Source organism: Rutidosis leptorrhynchoides, chromosome 11, assembly GCF_046630445.1.
Source record: "Rutidosis leptorrhynchoides isolate AG116_Rl617_1_P2 chromosome 11, CSIRO_AGI_Rlap_v1, whole genome shotgun sequence".
NCBI lineage: Eukaryota > Viridiplantae > Streptophyta > Magnoliopsida > Asterales > Asteraceae > Rutidosis > Rutidosis leptorrhynchoides.
In genome coordinates, this window is record NC_092343.1 from 41,082,114 (window position 1) to 41,097,162 (window position 15,049).

The following is a 15,049-nucleotide window of genomic DNA, read 5'->3' on the forward strand; positions in this document are numbered from 1 at the left end:
GTATGTATATATATATATATATATATATATATATATATATATATATATATATATATATATATATATATATATATATATGTACAAGTAAAAACGACTTTCCTACCGTAAAAACTATTTGCTACAGTAAAATGACTTTGCTACAGTAAAATACTATTTAGTGAAAACGACTTTGCTACAGTGATTTGCTACAGTAAACACTATTTGCTACAGTTGCCACTATTTGCTACATTAAATACTATTTGATATCGACAAACTAGCAAACAAAAGCAGGATAAGGCGGCCATGCGATCGCATGGCAAAAACACTGAAAACTCATGCGATCGCATGAGGTACTGTAGTAGGCCACATACTATAAAAACTCGATTTTGTTTAGTTTATTTCCTAAATAATTTTACTCTGTATATATTTAAATTATATATTATTATTATTATTATTATTATTATTATTATTATTATTATTATTATTATTATTATTATTATTATTATTATTATTAAGATTAATATTATTATTAATCTTATCATTATTAGTAGTATATATACTTAAAATACTACGACGAGGTTATGAGCATGTCACCTTCAAAATGGGTTTTTGAGCGGGATAGAGCTAAGGAAATTATGGGTTATTGCCAAGGAGGTTATGGGTAATGTTCGAGGGTATATTTGTGAATCAAATCTAGTGTTTATCATCTCTGTTGTGTCTACGTACTTTTCTACAATATTGAATCTCAATATTGATACGTAAGCACTCATATTTTATCTTTTATACATTAATTGTGTATCCATGTCTAGTGCTCGAGTATATATATTTATGCATGCTCGTATGCTAAATTTTGTCGTTAAACAGTTATGATGAATCACGAAGTAAATACATATATTACTGATAAAAGGTATATGATATGCATATTTTTAGAAAGCTGGCGAAAAATCAATAACTTTTCATTTAGAGATCGCGTAATTTCGGTGAACGAATTAAAAGATATGATCAACTGAATTATGATTGACATTGTTTGAAATTGCTTTTGAAACTTGTTTGTAAGATTGATAAATTGGATTTTTGAATATTACCAGCCAAGTAAATGAATCCATATATAAGGTACGTCTCGTTTTGTTGAATTATTGTCAAAATTTACTTTTCGAAACGACTTTGGATAACTTTTGTATGTCGATCTCGAGCATTAAGATTGTTATACACTATGACCTGACCTAGCTTGATAGACATTTATTGACCAACATATGTTCTCTAGGTTGAGATCTACGATTATTTGGTAATCCGAGTTTCAGTCACATTTTGGTGAACGACTTTATATGCTGCTATGGTGAGTTTCATTTGCTCCCTTTTTAATTGCTTTTGCAATATATATTTTTGGGCTGAGAATACATACACTTTATTTTAAACGCAATGGATACAAGTACATACTAAATTCTACACTGAGTTTGAACCGAAAATCCCTTAGCTTTGGTAACTAGTAACTGCCAGTTATAATAACTGGTGGGCACGAGTAGTAGTATATGGATCCATAGGGCTTGATATTCCCGTCCGAGCTAGAGCACTAGCCTTTTAACGGACGTATGCTATTTGAGAAGCATACACGTTGGTTTGCGTGTATTATTAAGATGATTATACAAAGGGTACAAATTATATATACGTTAAGTTTAGTTACCAGGGTGCTCAATTTCGTAGAATATTTTGATAAACGTTTCTGGATGAAACAACTGAAATCTTGTGATCCACTTTTATATACAGATTATACGAAACACTAAAACTATGAACTCACCAACCTTTGTGTTGACACTTGTTAGCATGTTTATTCTCAGGTTCCTAGAAGCCTTCCGCTGTTTTCTTATATGTTAGACAAGCTATGTGCAAGGAGTCATACATGGCATATTTTTCAAGGAAACGTTGCATTCACCAAATCATCACCATGTATCTTATTTTGACTGCATTATCAACGGAAGTATTATTGTAAACTATTATATTACGGTGATTGTCTATATGTAAAAATCATCAGATGTCGAAAACCTTTGATTTAAATATTCATTTATGGTGTGCCTTCAAAAGAATGCAATGTTTACAAAACGTATCATATAGAGGTCAAATACCTCGCAATGAAATCAATGAATGACGTATTGTCAATATGGATTTGGAGCGATCGTCACAATTGGTATCAGAGCGTTGGTCCTGGCGAACCAGGTCTTGCATGAATGTGTCTAACTGATAGTTGTTAAGATGCATTAGTAAGTCTGGACTTCGACCGCGTCTGCATGTTAAAAGTTTTGATTATCATTTCTTGTCGGAAATTACATGCTTATCATTCTTAAGTCTAGACACGTTTTCCTGCATTTATTGCATAAATAGTGTATAGACAAAAATTCATATCTTAGCGTATCTGTTACTGTAAACTTTTTCTGATATCTTCCGAAAATTTCTCCGTGATTTATGGAATTTCGTATTATATATACATATGTAAATTATGTATTGAAGAATACCAAACTAAATTCTATAATCTAATTCATATCAAAAATCATCTCCCTAATTATACAAGATGGATCCCGTATCTAGTTCAAACTCTGACAGCTTTTCCGATATGGATATTCACCTGAATTCCGAAGACAGTGTAACCGGAATGGATCAACCAATTAGCCATCATCTATTCTGGATGAATTGGGGATCGGTTCGTAGCCTACTTAATTATTGGAGACAAGAAGAAGGCGATCCCTTTCATCCACCACATTGCCCTCTTGGCGAAGAACCTGAAGCACTTACCAGCGAACCTGTTCGAGACACCATTTTCTCTCTCATTTCCAGAGTATCTCGTCACGATAATATACTATCTCAAATTCTGGATCTTATTCATCCGCTCGTCCGAACCGCCAATCATCCCGGTATAATAGAAGAAGTCAACGAGCTTCGCGCTCGGGTAGTGTCTTTGGAGAATATGGTGCGAAGGTTACAAACACCAGCAGCAGCACCAGCAGCATAACCAGTACCACCATCATCAACAACAACAGTACCATTACCACCACTAACAACGACATCCGCATCCCACACCTCAATATCATATCTAAAAACTGTACTTCGGATATCAACATCATACGCACCGTAGATACCAAGGAGTGCCAACAACAATAAATGATGAAGTACTGATTCATAACTTCATCGAAGAAATATTCTACGGTTATTATGTAATCTCTGAAATCTTAGAGATTATTTATCCCAGTTCTAACCGTAAATCAGATAAATAGAAGGAAGAATAGAAACCCTGACAAGAATGATGCGTAAGGTACAAGCTAGACTTGTTTTACCAACAGCATCAATAGTACCCTTAGCCTCACCAGCACAATTAGTGCTGTCAACATCATTAGAATCATTAGCACCTCTAACATCACAAGCTCTGCCAGTTCAAGAAAGCATCGTGGACATCATTACAAGACAACAACGAGTATATTGTATCAATGAGTTATGAAGTAATAACTCAATTCCTCTAAAGAATTTATATGTATATCTTATATATATATATATATATATATATATATATATATATATATATATATATATATATATATATATATATATATATATAAATTTTAAAATCATCATAAATCTTTTCGTACTAAGCTATTATGTATGAATTGAAAAAGGGTAAATATTACTCAGTTAATTCATATTACTAATATGATATAAGGTACATCTTTCGTTAACAACTTAGCCATCGTTAACTACAATCTATGTTTCAAATTAATAAATTCCATTCCTAAAAAACCAAGTGTATTATTCAATTACATAATTGATTTTTCATTTTCATTTTCATTTTCGATGTACTCGAAACTTTCCAAAAATTATCATCTGTACCTTGTAAAGGTTCACAAAAAAATTCCCCGAGCAATCAACATCCTTCACTAAGGAAAAAGAATAAATAATGAAGTATTGATTTCATTAGTGAAATACTCCGCCAAGATTATGTAATCTCTAATGTTTTTAGAGATTATTCATTTCTAATTCAAGCCAAAAATCAAATGAGCTTACTATGATCCGAATTACATCCGAAGAAAATATACATACAGATATTTTCATAAAGACTGTAATGAAAAATTCTTTTGTACAAAATATTACTTGTGAAATCTTTAACGGGTAGGTAATACTCGGAAAATATATAAGTTCACAATTAATAAGTTACACTGTACATTCTTCAACTTTGATTCAAAAATTATTAACAATGCTCACAACGATATACAATCGTTTTCATACAAATTCAATTACATATTCTGATATTGACGGATCAGAATCCAAGTCATAACTCTGAACCGGTGAAATCATTCTTAGATCTCTACATCTTTCAAAGCTATACTTTGACTTCAAAACTGTGAAAGATCCTTTGGTATTGTTTTTACCAAAAATAACCTTGCAATTCCTTTTCAAAGTATCCAGTTTTACCACACTTCCAACCAGTCAACTTCAACTTTTCAGATTAAGCCTTATTGTAATCTGGACATATACGTTCTTGTTACAAGGGAACCTTTCATGTCCCACCACATTAGCAGTAAATTTACCAGCAACTTCATTAATCTATGACCTAAGTTTCTTCAAAAAATCACGATAATTAATCATTGAAACTCTATCAAGTACTCATATACAACTAGTAACAACAATTGCCATACCAACCACCGGGAATTAGCAATCAGTATTTTGAATCTCGCAGCATTTTTTACGACAACAGTTATATATAGATAACATCTATCTTCTAGACTTACAGATTTCGAATGTGAAGTTTCTGAAAAACACCTTAAACTACGAACTAGTTCTCGAAATCTTGAAAAATGCAGATGAAGCAGCAAAAACTGTAAACGACCTTAACAGTAAAAAGTTTGATGATAAAGGATAGTGTGCTGGCAAAGCTCAGAAAAAGAGAAAGTTTGGAACTGGAAAATGGATTGAGCAAAGTATGAAAGAGGCTATGGATAAATCACAAGGACGAAATCTGCCTTCAAAGAATCCAAATGATTCAGTATCTACTGAAGCCATTAACGAATATCTTACTTCTGAATCTAAACCCTTGCGGACAATATTCTTCATCATCCTCTGATATTAGAAATTCTAAAATATCATCGTATCTTTCATTATAAATATCCTCCATATTTCTGGAGATAATTTCATAATCATTCGTATCGGAAATCAATTTTCTCCTTGCGATATCTGTGTTACATCATAAAAGAAACTATTTTAGTTTCTAAATTCTGAAACTTTCAAGTTTAAAATATGAATATTTTGGAAGTGGTGTTGGGAGCTGAAGCATGAGTTAGTATAATATAATGACACTTGATCAACGTGATTATATTACAGTAAGTCATGCTGAGTTTCTAATGGAACGTGATAAAGGTTCTCAGATCATACCCTCATCATGAACCATGTTACATAACTTTTTCATTTTATTTAACCTCTAAACATATAAAGAAAATATATTTCTTGATGATTCGGTCTTTTCCGGATATTCTGGTAATTTGATAAGTCAAATTGTGCCATTACCGTTTCTTTCTTAGAACATTAATTATGTTTATTCTGAAATTCATACCTACGAATTCTGGACCATTATTCGCTTGACTTAAGGTCGGGAAGAGAAAACGAAAGCATGAAGCTCCGAAATATAATGGAGAACATAAAGCCCGATAACAACCCCGAAATTACAAATCGTGTATATCAATGCGTATAGCAATATAAAGACACGGAGAATGAAAAACACTATAACCCCAAGGTAATAGTAGAAGAAAATAACTTCCTCTGGTGGCAGATGAAAAAGAAGAATGAAGGATACGATAGCCAGGAAAATATCAAGAATCAGAACTGGATTAAGCATTTTCACAATCTATTGGGATGTATGAAATAAGAAAGAAGATTATAGGAGTGGTGAAAATAAATGAAACGGAAGAGGTCAATTTATAGCAATCGAGGCAGATTACGCATTTAATCAAAGAAAATCCTAATTTTCGCAAATTCCGAAGAATCAAATCTTATTTAAATTATGAAGATTTTCTATTCCTTAAATTCCGGAAATCAATCGTAACTACGTCAAAAGCTAAGACGAATCTCTATTCTTTCATTTCACTCTTTTACGATAACTTCTCTCATACGCTTCGAGAAATCGGATTGTTTTATCCATATAATTCAACGGTAATAAAATTCTATTTATCAACTCATATTCGTCATGAAAACATTTCTATTGTTAGCCATGACGACCTCACTTAAATTTCGGGACAAAATTTCTTTAACGGGTAGGTACTGTGATGACCCGGAAATTTCTGACCAAATTTAAACTTTATCTTTAAATGATTTAATGTTTCCAACACGATAAGCAAAGTCTATGAAGTTGAATTTCAAAATTTTAGAACTGTTTCATGTATTAAATTACATTTGACTGCTCTCGACGATTCATGAACAATTATATGTATGTATATATATATATATATATATATATATATATATATATATATATATATATATATATATATATGTACAAGTAAAAACGACTTTCCTACCGTAAAACACTATTTGCTACAGTAAAATGACTTTGCTATAGTAAAACACTATTTAGTGAAAACGTATTTTGCTACAGTGCTACAGTGAAAACGACTTTGCTACAGTAAAATACTATTTGCTACAGTAACACTATTTGCTACAGTACTATTTGATGTCGACGACCTGGCAAACAAAAACAGGATAAGGCGGCCATGCGAACAAAAACACTGAAAACTCATGCGATCGCATGAGGTACTGTAGTAGGCCACATACTATAAAAACTCGATTTGGTTTAGTTTATTTCCTAAATAATTTTACTCTGTATATATTTAAATTATATATTATTATTATTATTATTATTATTATTATTATTATTATTATTATTAAGATTAATATTATTATTAATCTTATCATTATTAGTAGTATATATACTTAAAATACTACGACGAGGTTATGAGCATGTCACCTTCAAAATGGCTTTTTGAGCGGGATAGAGCTAAGGAAATTATGGGTTATTGCCAAGGAGGTTATGGGTAATGTTCGAGGGTATATTTGTGAATCAAATCTAGTGTTTATCATCTCTGTTGTGTCTACGTACTTTCCTACAATATTGAATCTCAATATTGATACGTAAGCACTCATATTTTATCTTTTATACATTAATTGTGTATCCATGTCTAGTGCTCGAGTATATATATTTATGCATGCTTGTATGCTAAATTTTGTCATTAAACAGTTATGATGAATCACGAAGTAAATACATATATTACTGATAAAAGGTATATGATATGCATATTTTTGGAAAGCTGGCGAAAAATCAATAACTTTTCATTTAGAAATCGCGTAATTTCGGTGAACGAATTAAAAGATATGATCAACTGAATTATGATTGGCATTGATTGAAATTGCTTTTGAAACTTGTTTGTAAGATTGATAAATTGGATTTTTGAATATTACCAGCCAAGTAAATGAATCCATATATAAGGCACGTCTCGTTTTGTTGAATTATTGTCAAAATTTACTTTTCGAAACGACTTTGGATAACTTTTGTATGTCGATCTCGAGCATTAAGATTGTTATACACTATGACCTGACCTAGCTTGATAGACATTTATTGACCAACATATGTTCTCTATGTTGAGATCTACGATTATTTGGTAATCCGAGTTTCAGTCACATTTTGGTGAACGACTTTATATGCTGCTAAGGTGAGTTTCATTTGCTTCCTTTTTAATTGCTTTTGCAATATATATTTTTGGGCTGAGAATACATGCACTTTATTTTAAACGCAATGGATACAAGTACATACTAAATTCTACACTGAGTTTGAAACGAAAATCCCTTAGCTTTGGTCACTAGTAACTGCCAGTTATAATAACTGGTGGGCGCGAGTAGTAGTATATGGATCCATAGGGCTTGATATTCCCGTCCGAGCTAGAGCACTAGCCTTTTAACGGACGTATGCTATTTGAGAAGCGTACACGTTGGTTTGCGTGTATTATTAAGATGATTATACAAAGGGTACAAATTATATATACGTTAAGTTTAGTTACCAGGGTGCTCAATTTCGTAGAATATTTTGATAAACGTTTCTGGATGAAACAACTGAAATCTTGTGATCCACTTTTATATGCAGATTATACGAAACACTAAAACTATGAACTCACCAACCTTTGTGTTGACACTTGTTAGCATGTTTATTCTCAGGTTCCTAGAAGCCTTCCGCTATTTTCTTATATGTTAGACAAGCTATGTGCAAGGAGTCATACATGGCATATTATTCAAGGAAACGTTGCATTCATCAAATCATCACCATGTATCTTATTTTGACTGCATTATCAACGGAAATATTATTGTAAACTATTATATTACGGTGATTGTCTATACTTCTACTTAACAAAAATGCTTACAATTACATCCTCGTTCAGTTTCATCAACAATTCTACTCGTATGCACCCGTATTCGTACTCGTACAATACACAGCTTTTAGATGTATGTACTATTGGTATATACACTCCAATGATCAGCTCTTAGCAGCCTATGTGAGTCACCTAACACATGTGGGAACCATCATTTGGCAACTAGCATGAAATATCTCATAAAATTATAAAAATATGAGTAATCATTCATGACTTATTTACATGAAAACAAAATTACATATCCTTTATATCTAATCCATACACCAACGACCAAAAACACCTACAAACACTTTCATTCTTCAATTTTATTCATCTAATTGATCTCTCTCAAGTTCTATCTTCAAGTTCTAAGTGTTCTTCATAAATTCTACAAGTTCTAGTTTCATAAAATCAAGAATACTTCCAAGTTTGCTAGCTTACTTCCAATCTTGTAGAGTGATCATCCAACCTCAAGAAATCTTTCTTATTTACAGTAAGATATCTTTCTAATATAAGGTAATACTCGTATTCAAACTTTGATTCAATTTCTATAACTATAACAATCTTATTTCGAGTGGAAATCTTACTTAAACTTGTTTTCGTGTCATGATTCTACTTCAAAAACTTTCAAGGCATCCAAGATCCTTTGAAGCTAGATCCATTTGTCTCTTTTCCAGTAGGTTTATCCACAAAACTTGAGATAGTAATGATGTTCATAACATCATTCAATTCATACATATAAAGCTATCTTATTCGAAGGTTTAAACTTGAAATCACTAGAACATAGTTTAGTTAATTCTAAACTTGTTCGCAAACAAAAGTTAATCCTTCTAACTTGACTTTTAAAATCAACTAAACACATGTTCTATATCTGTATGATATGCTAACTTAATGATTTAAAACCTGAAAACACGAAAAATACCGTAAAACTGGACATACGCTGTCGTAGTAACACTTCGGGCTGTTTTGGGTTTGATAATTAAAAACTATGATAAACTTTGATTTAAAAGTTGTTCTTCTGGAAAAATGATTTTTCTTATGAACACGAAACTATATCCAAAAATCATGGTTAAACTCAAAGTGGAAGTATGTTTTTCAAAATGGTCATCAAGACGTCGTTCTTTCGACTGAAATGACTACCTCTTACAAAAACTACTTGTAACTTATATTTCTGACTATAAACCTATACTTTTTCTGTTTAGATTCATAAAATAGAGTTCAATATGAAACCATACCAATTTGATTCACTCAAAACGGATTTAAAATGAAGAAGTTATGGGTAAAACAAGATTGGATATTTTTTTATTTTTTGTAGCTACGGGAAATATTAAAAATTCTATACAAATCATATCCTAGCTAACTTATATTGTATTATACATGTATTCTAATATATTATGTAATCTTGGAATACCATAGACACGTATGCAAATGTTTTGACATATCATATCGACCCATGTATATATATTATTTGGAACAACCATCGACACTCTATATGCAGTAATGTTGGAGTTAGCTATACAGGGTTGAGGTTGATTCCAAAAATATATATACTTTGAGTTGTGATCTAGCCTGAGACGTGTATACACTGGGTCGTGGATTGATTCAAGATAATATATATCGATTTATTTCTGTACATCTAACTGTGGACAACTAGTTGTAGGTTACTAATGAGGACAGCTGACTTAATAAACTTAAAACATCAAAATGTATTAAAAGTGTTGTAAATATATTTTGAACATACTTTGATATATATGTACATATTTGTTATAGGTTCGTGAATCGACCAGTGGCCAAGTCTTACTTCCCGACGAAGTAAAAATCTGTGAAAGTGAGTTATAGTCCCACTTTTAAAATCTAATATTTTTGGGATGAGAATACATGCAGGTTTTATAAATGATTTACAAAATAGACACAAGTACGTGAAACTACATTCTATGGTTGAATTATCGAAATCGAATATGCCCCTTTTTATTAAGTCTGGTAATCTAAGAATTAGGGAACAGACACCCTAATTGACGCGAATCCTAAAGATAGATCTATTGGGCCTAACAAACCCCATCCAAAGTACCGGATGCTTTAGTACTTCGAAATTTATATCATATCCGAAGGGTGTCCCGGAATGATGGGGATATTCTTATATATGCATCTTGTTAATGTCGGTTACCAGGTGTTCACCATATGAATGATTTTTTATCTCTATGTATGGGATGTATATTGAAATATGAAATCTTGTGGTCTATTGTTACGATTTGATATATATAGGTTAAACCTATAACTCACCAACATTTTTGTTGACGTTTTAAGCATGTTTATTCTCAGGTGATTATTAAGAGCTTTCGCTGTCGCATACTTAAATAAGGACAAGATTTGGAGTCCATGCTTGTATGATATTGTGTAAAAACTGCATTCAAGAAACTTATTTCGTTGTAACATATTTGTATTGTAAACCATTATGTAATAGTCACGTGTAAACAGGATATTTTAGATTATCATTATTTGATAATCTACGTAAAGCTTTTTAAACCTTTATTGATGAAATAAAGGTTATGGTTTGTTTTAAAATGAATGCAGTCTTTGAAAAACGTCTCATATAGAGGTCGAAACCTCGCTACGAAATCATTAATATGGAACGTTTTTAATCAATAAGAATGGGACATTTCATTAGTCAACCGAGATACTATAGTGTATTTTAAGAATTGATATTGTCAAATATTGTATTTTATGTAAAGATTAGTATTCCTCTTTTGTAGCCTTAGTTTGTTATTAGCTTGGAGCCAAAGGCACTCTATGGATATATATTGTACTCGTGACACAGCAAGAATACACACAGAAATTATTTTTGTTACATCTAACGAAAAATATGGATATATATTGTACTCCTTCTTTTAGTTTTACTTAGGCGTAGAAGTTTAACCAGCACAAATTTTACTTGGGTAGTACTAGTTTTGCTTAGGCATCACAATTTTAGCCACCACAAAACAGGGACGAAACAATGAAAATAGGGAAATTGTTTTTGAGTTTGGGAAGTCATTCTTAAATTCTTTTAAGTATATTCAATAAAACGGGTCTTTGTTACATCTAACGAAAAATTGATTATAGTACATTATTTTTTGTTCCGTAAAACCCAAATTACTACAGGTAATATATATTTCATGTAAATATATGATAACTTACTTGAAACTCCAATGCCTTCCTCAATTGTGTTAAAACTAGACTCATAGTTGGGCTTTTATCTCTATCGACATTTAAACACCAATAGACAATGCTTATGAATATCGTCAATGATCTTGGAACGATTTCTTCACGTATAGCTTCAAAAACTAACTTATATTGTCTCTTGATTTCAAACGTGTGCTTCATTAAACTGAGTGGGGATTGCCTCTCATGTTTGAGGAGTGTATACATCGGTCTGCCGGATAATATCTCAAACAAAGTCACGCCAAATGAATAAACATCGGATTTTGCTGTTAAAATACCCGAATTTAAGTACATCGGGTCCACATAGTCCTTTGTGCCGCAAGGATGATCGATGGCGAAGTTTGCTTCCTCTTTCATTATACTCCTCAATGAAAGTCCAAAATCACCAATTTTCGCTTTCCAATCATCAAACAATATGATTTGTTAGCAGTTTTGATGTCCATATGTATCACCACCCCTTTTCCCTGAATATCTTCATGAAGGAAATTCAGCCCTATCGCAACATCGATGCATATTTTGAGTTTGTTTCTCCATGTAAGACTAGAGTTGTTCAAATGCTTATATAGACTCCCTTTTGATTCATACTCATAAACAATGAGTTTTTTGTTAGTTTCATTGCTATATCCAATTAGACCGATAACATGTAATTTGGGTGAAGTTTGTTTAAGTTTTTTTAATAAAATAATAATTTTACATTTTTTACCCCTGAGAAGTTATCAAATTTAAAATTGTTTGAGGGGTGTTTTTGTAACTTTGGTGTTGGTGTCGTTTGGTAAGCTTGAGGAGATTTAAATGACGTAAAATGCCACCACTTTTACTATATAAAAATATAGGATTAATTAATATATAATAATAATAATAATAATAATAATAATAATAATAATAATAATAATAATAATAATTATTATTATTATTATTATTATTATTATTATTATTATTATTATTATTAATATTATTATTATTATTATTATTATTATTATTATATTAATATCAATATTTGATTATTATCTGTAAATTAAATTAATATAATTAATCTATCCATGATAAAAAAAAAAAAAAAACTATGGGTCAAGTAAAAAATTTTATACGCTGATAAGTCGTAGCTGAGTTCCTGAATCTATAATAAGCATTTGAGAAATTAATCTATAGTTTCTATTAAAATTCTAAAATGATGATTTCATAAATACACATTTATAAAGCTTTAAAAAAAATTAAAAAAAAAATTAAAAAATTCTTAGAACACCATAATGATGTCATAAATAACAATTAATCTTAATTATATACACTTAATTAATAACAATTAAAGGAAAAATGATAATAATGAAAAATAAATGCAAAAGATATATAACTTAAATAATTATTCTGTTTCTAAATTTAAAAAATTTTCTCCTGCATATTATTTAGTCAAAATTTCAAAACAATATCACATATCTTCATATTAATAGTTTAGCATTCTCTCTTTCAAAATCTTTGATTATTTCGGATCGTATGTTCCAGGTAAAATATTTGTGGTACGCTTTCGTTGTCATTGTTTGCTATACTCATTTTATAAACTACAATAATTTGATTATCAAGTTTTCAGAGGCCCAATGTTTTTTTATATATACAAAGATATGAATATCTTCAATATAATATTAACTAGTGTTTAATCATAAACTATAATCATTACTATAATAATTAAATGTAACAAAAAGTTATACCTATCGAAACCTAAAACCAACAATCTTATAATATTCGGTGTATGCCGTGCGTTTCATTGACACAAATTGAAGCCCCTAAGATCTGTTTGATGGATCATCAACCGAAACCCAGCGTACATACATCTCCGTCCTTCCAGCAATCGGTTAGTTCTTTTTTCTCTAAATGATAGTAATTTTTTTTAGGGTTTCTTTAATTTTTAAATAGTTAAAAATAAATAAATTATGTCTTCCTTCCTTTGAAGTGGCAAAGTAATGTTCTTTTTGAAGCAACAAACCAATTCGATGTAAAAAAGTTAGCTAATTTTTAGATAAAATTATGATATTTTTTTTTTTTTTTTTTTTTTTTTGTACTCTTGACGCGTTCAGTTGTATTGAACACCATAAATTTGGTCTCTTTATTCTACTCCATGTAATCGCATTTGACTGAATTTATAATTATAATAATGTGAATTCCTCAGATTCCTGTATGTGACCGATCAAGTCGTTTATCTACAAAGTATCCATGGTTGGTTACTCAGAAGGAGCCAGGAGAACAGAGTTTATGCGCAGTACATGATAAACAAGTGCGTTTTGAGTGTCGAATCCCGGAGATGGTTGGGAGACGTATCCGAGGTTGTTTCCATGGCTGGGTGATTCTCTCTGACAAACATAATGTCATGTGGTCACTTTGGAATCTTGTTACTTCAAAATTCATCCGTCTCCCGCCAATGGTTGTTAAAAATGGAAATTTGGATGATTTTGGTCATTGTTGTCTCTCGTCCGATCCCGATGGTGGTCCTAGTAGTTCGATTTCGATTCTCCTATTACAAAGATGGAATAAACCGAACTTGGTGTTTTGTAGGTTAGACGGTAAAAGAAAGAAATTGAGATGGATTGAAATGTCATACGCGAAACAGCTTAAGAGCTTAGGGGCTTTAGATGATGATATCCTAAACTTTCTAACTTGTTCCAACGGTAAAGTATATGCCTTAAGTCTAGGCAATTTTTTTGTGATACATGTTGACATTGTGGAGAGGGGTAAAAAAGAGGTGGTGATAAGTTTATTAAGGGTTTGGGAATGCCCTCTTCCTTTCATCCTTAACTTTGAAAGTCTTATTAACCCTTCTTTTATGTTAAAAGGCTATGGCACACTATTATTTTGGATTGTATTAGGTTTCGATGATGAAGTAGCAAGGGGTACCCTTGTTGCTGCTTATTTGTTCAAACTAGACACGGCTAATGCGACTTCAACATGGGAGGAAATTAAAAATCTGAAAGATTCTGTATTTTTTGTGGATCTTTTTGATGATAGCTCGGTATTTTACAACCATGCAATTACCTCAGAACTAGGAGGTTATATACATGTGCGTTGTAATGTGCGCAATCGAATACACTCATACCACGTGAGAGATAGAACCGTATCCCTAATATTTATGCCTCCTTTAAATGACGCACGCTATGTATCATTATGGGAATGCAGGTACCAATTTCAAATTTATTATTAGTATCGGTTTTATATATCATTTATTTATTTATCGTGTTTTCATTTCTAAAAAATGCCTTCGTTTTCTTTAAGTAATAAATAAAGTAATTATTATTATTTTTTCTTTTATCTAATCTAATAGTATATAATAATTGTGTATAGTAGTAGGTTAGAAGGTGCTGATGGAGAAGAAGCCAAGTACACAATCAAGTATAAACACAAAAGAGTGGACAATAATAATAATAATAAAGATGAGACAAGTATAATAATAGCATCTATTATAA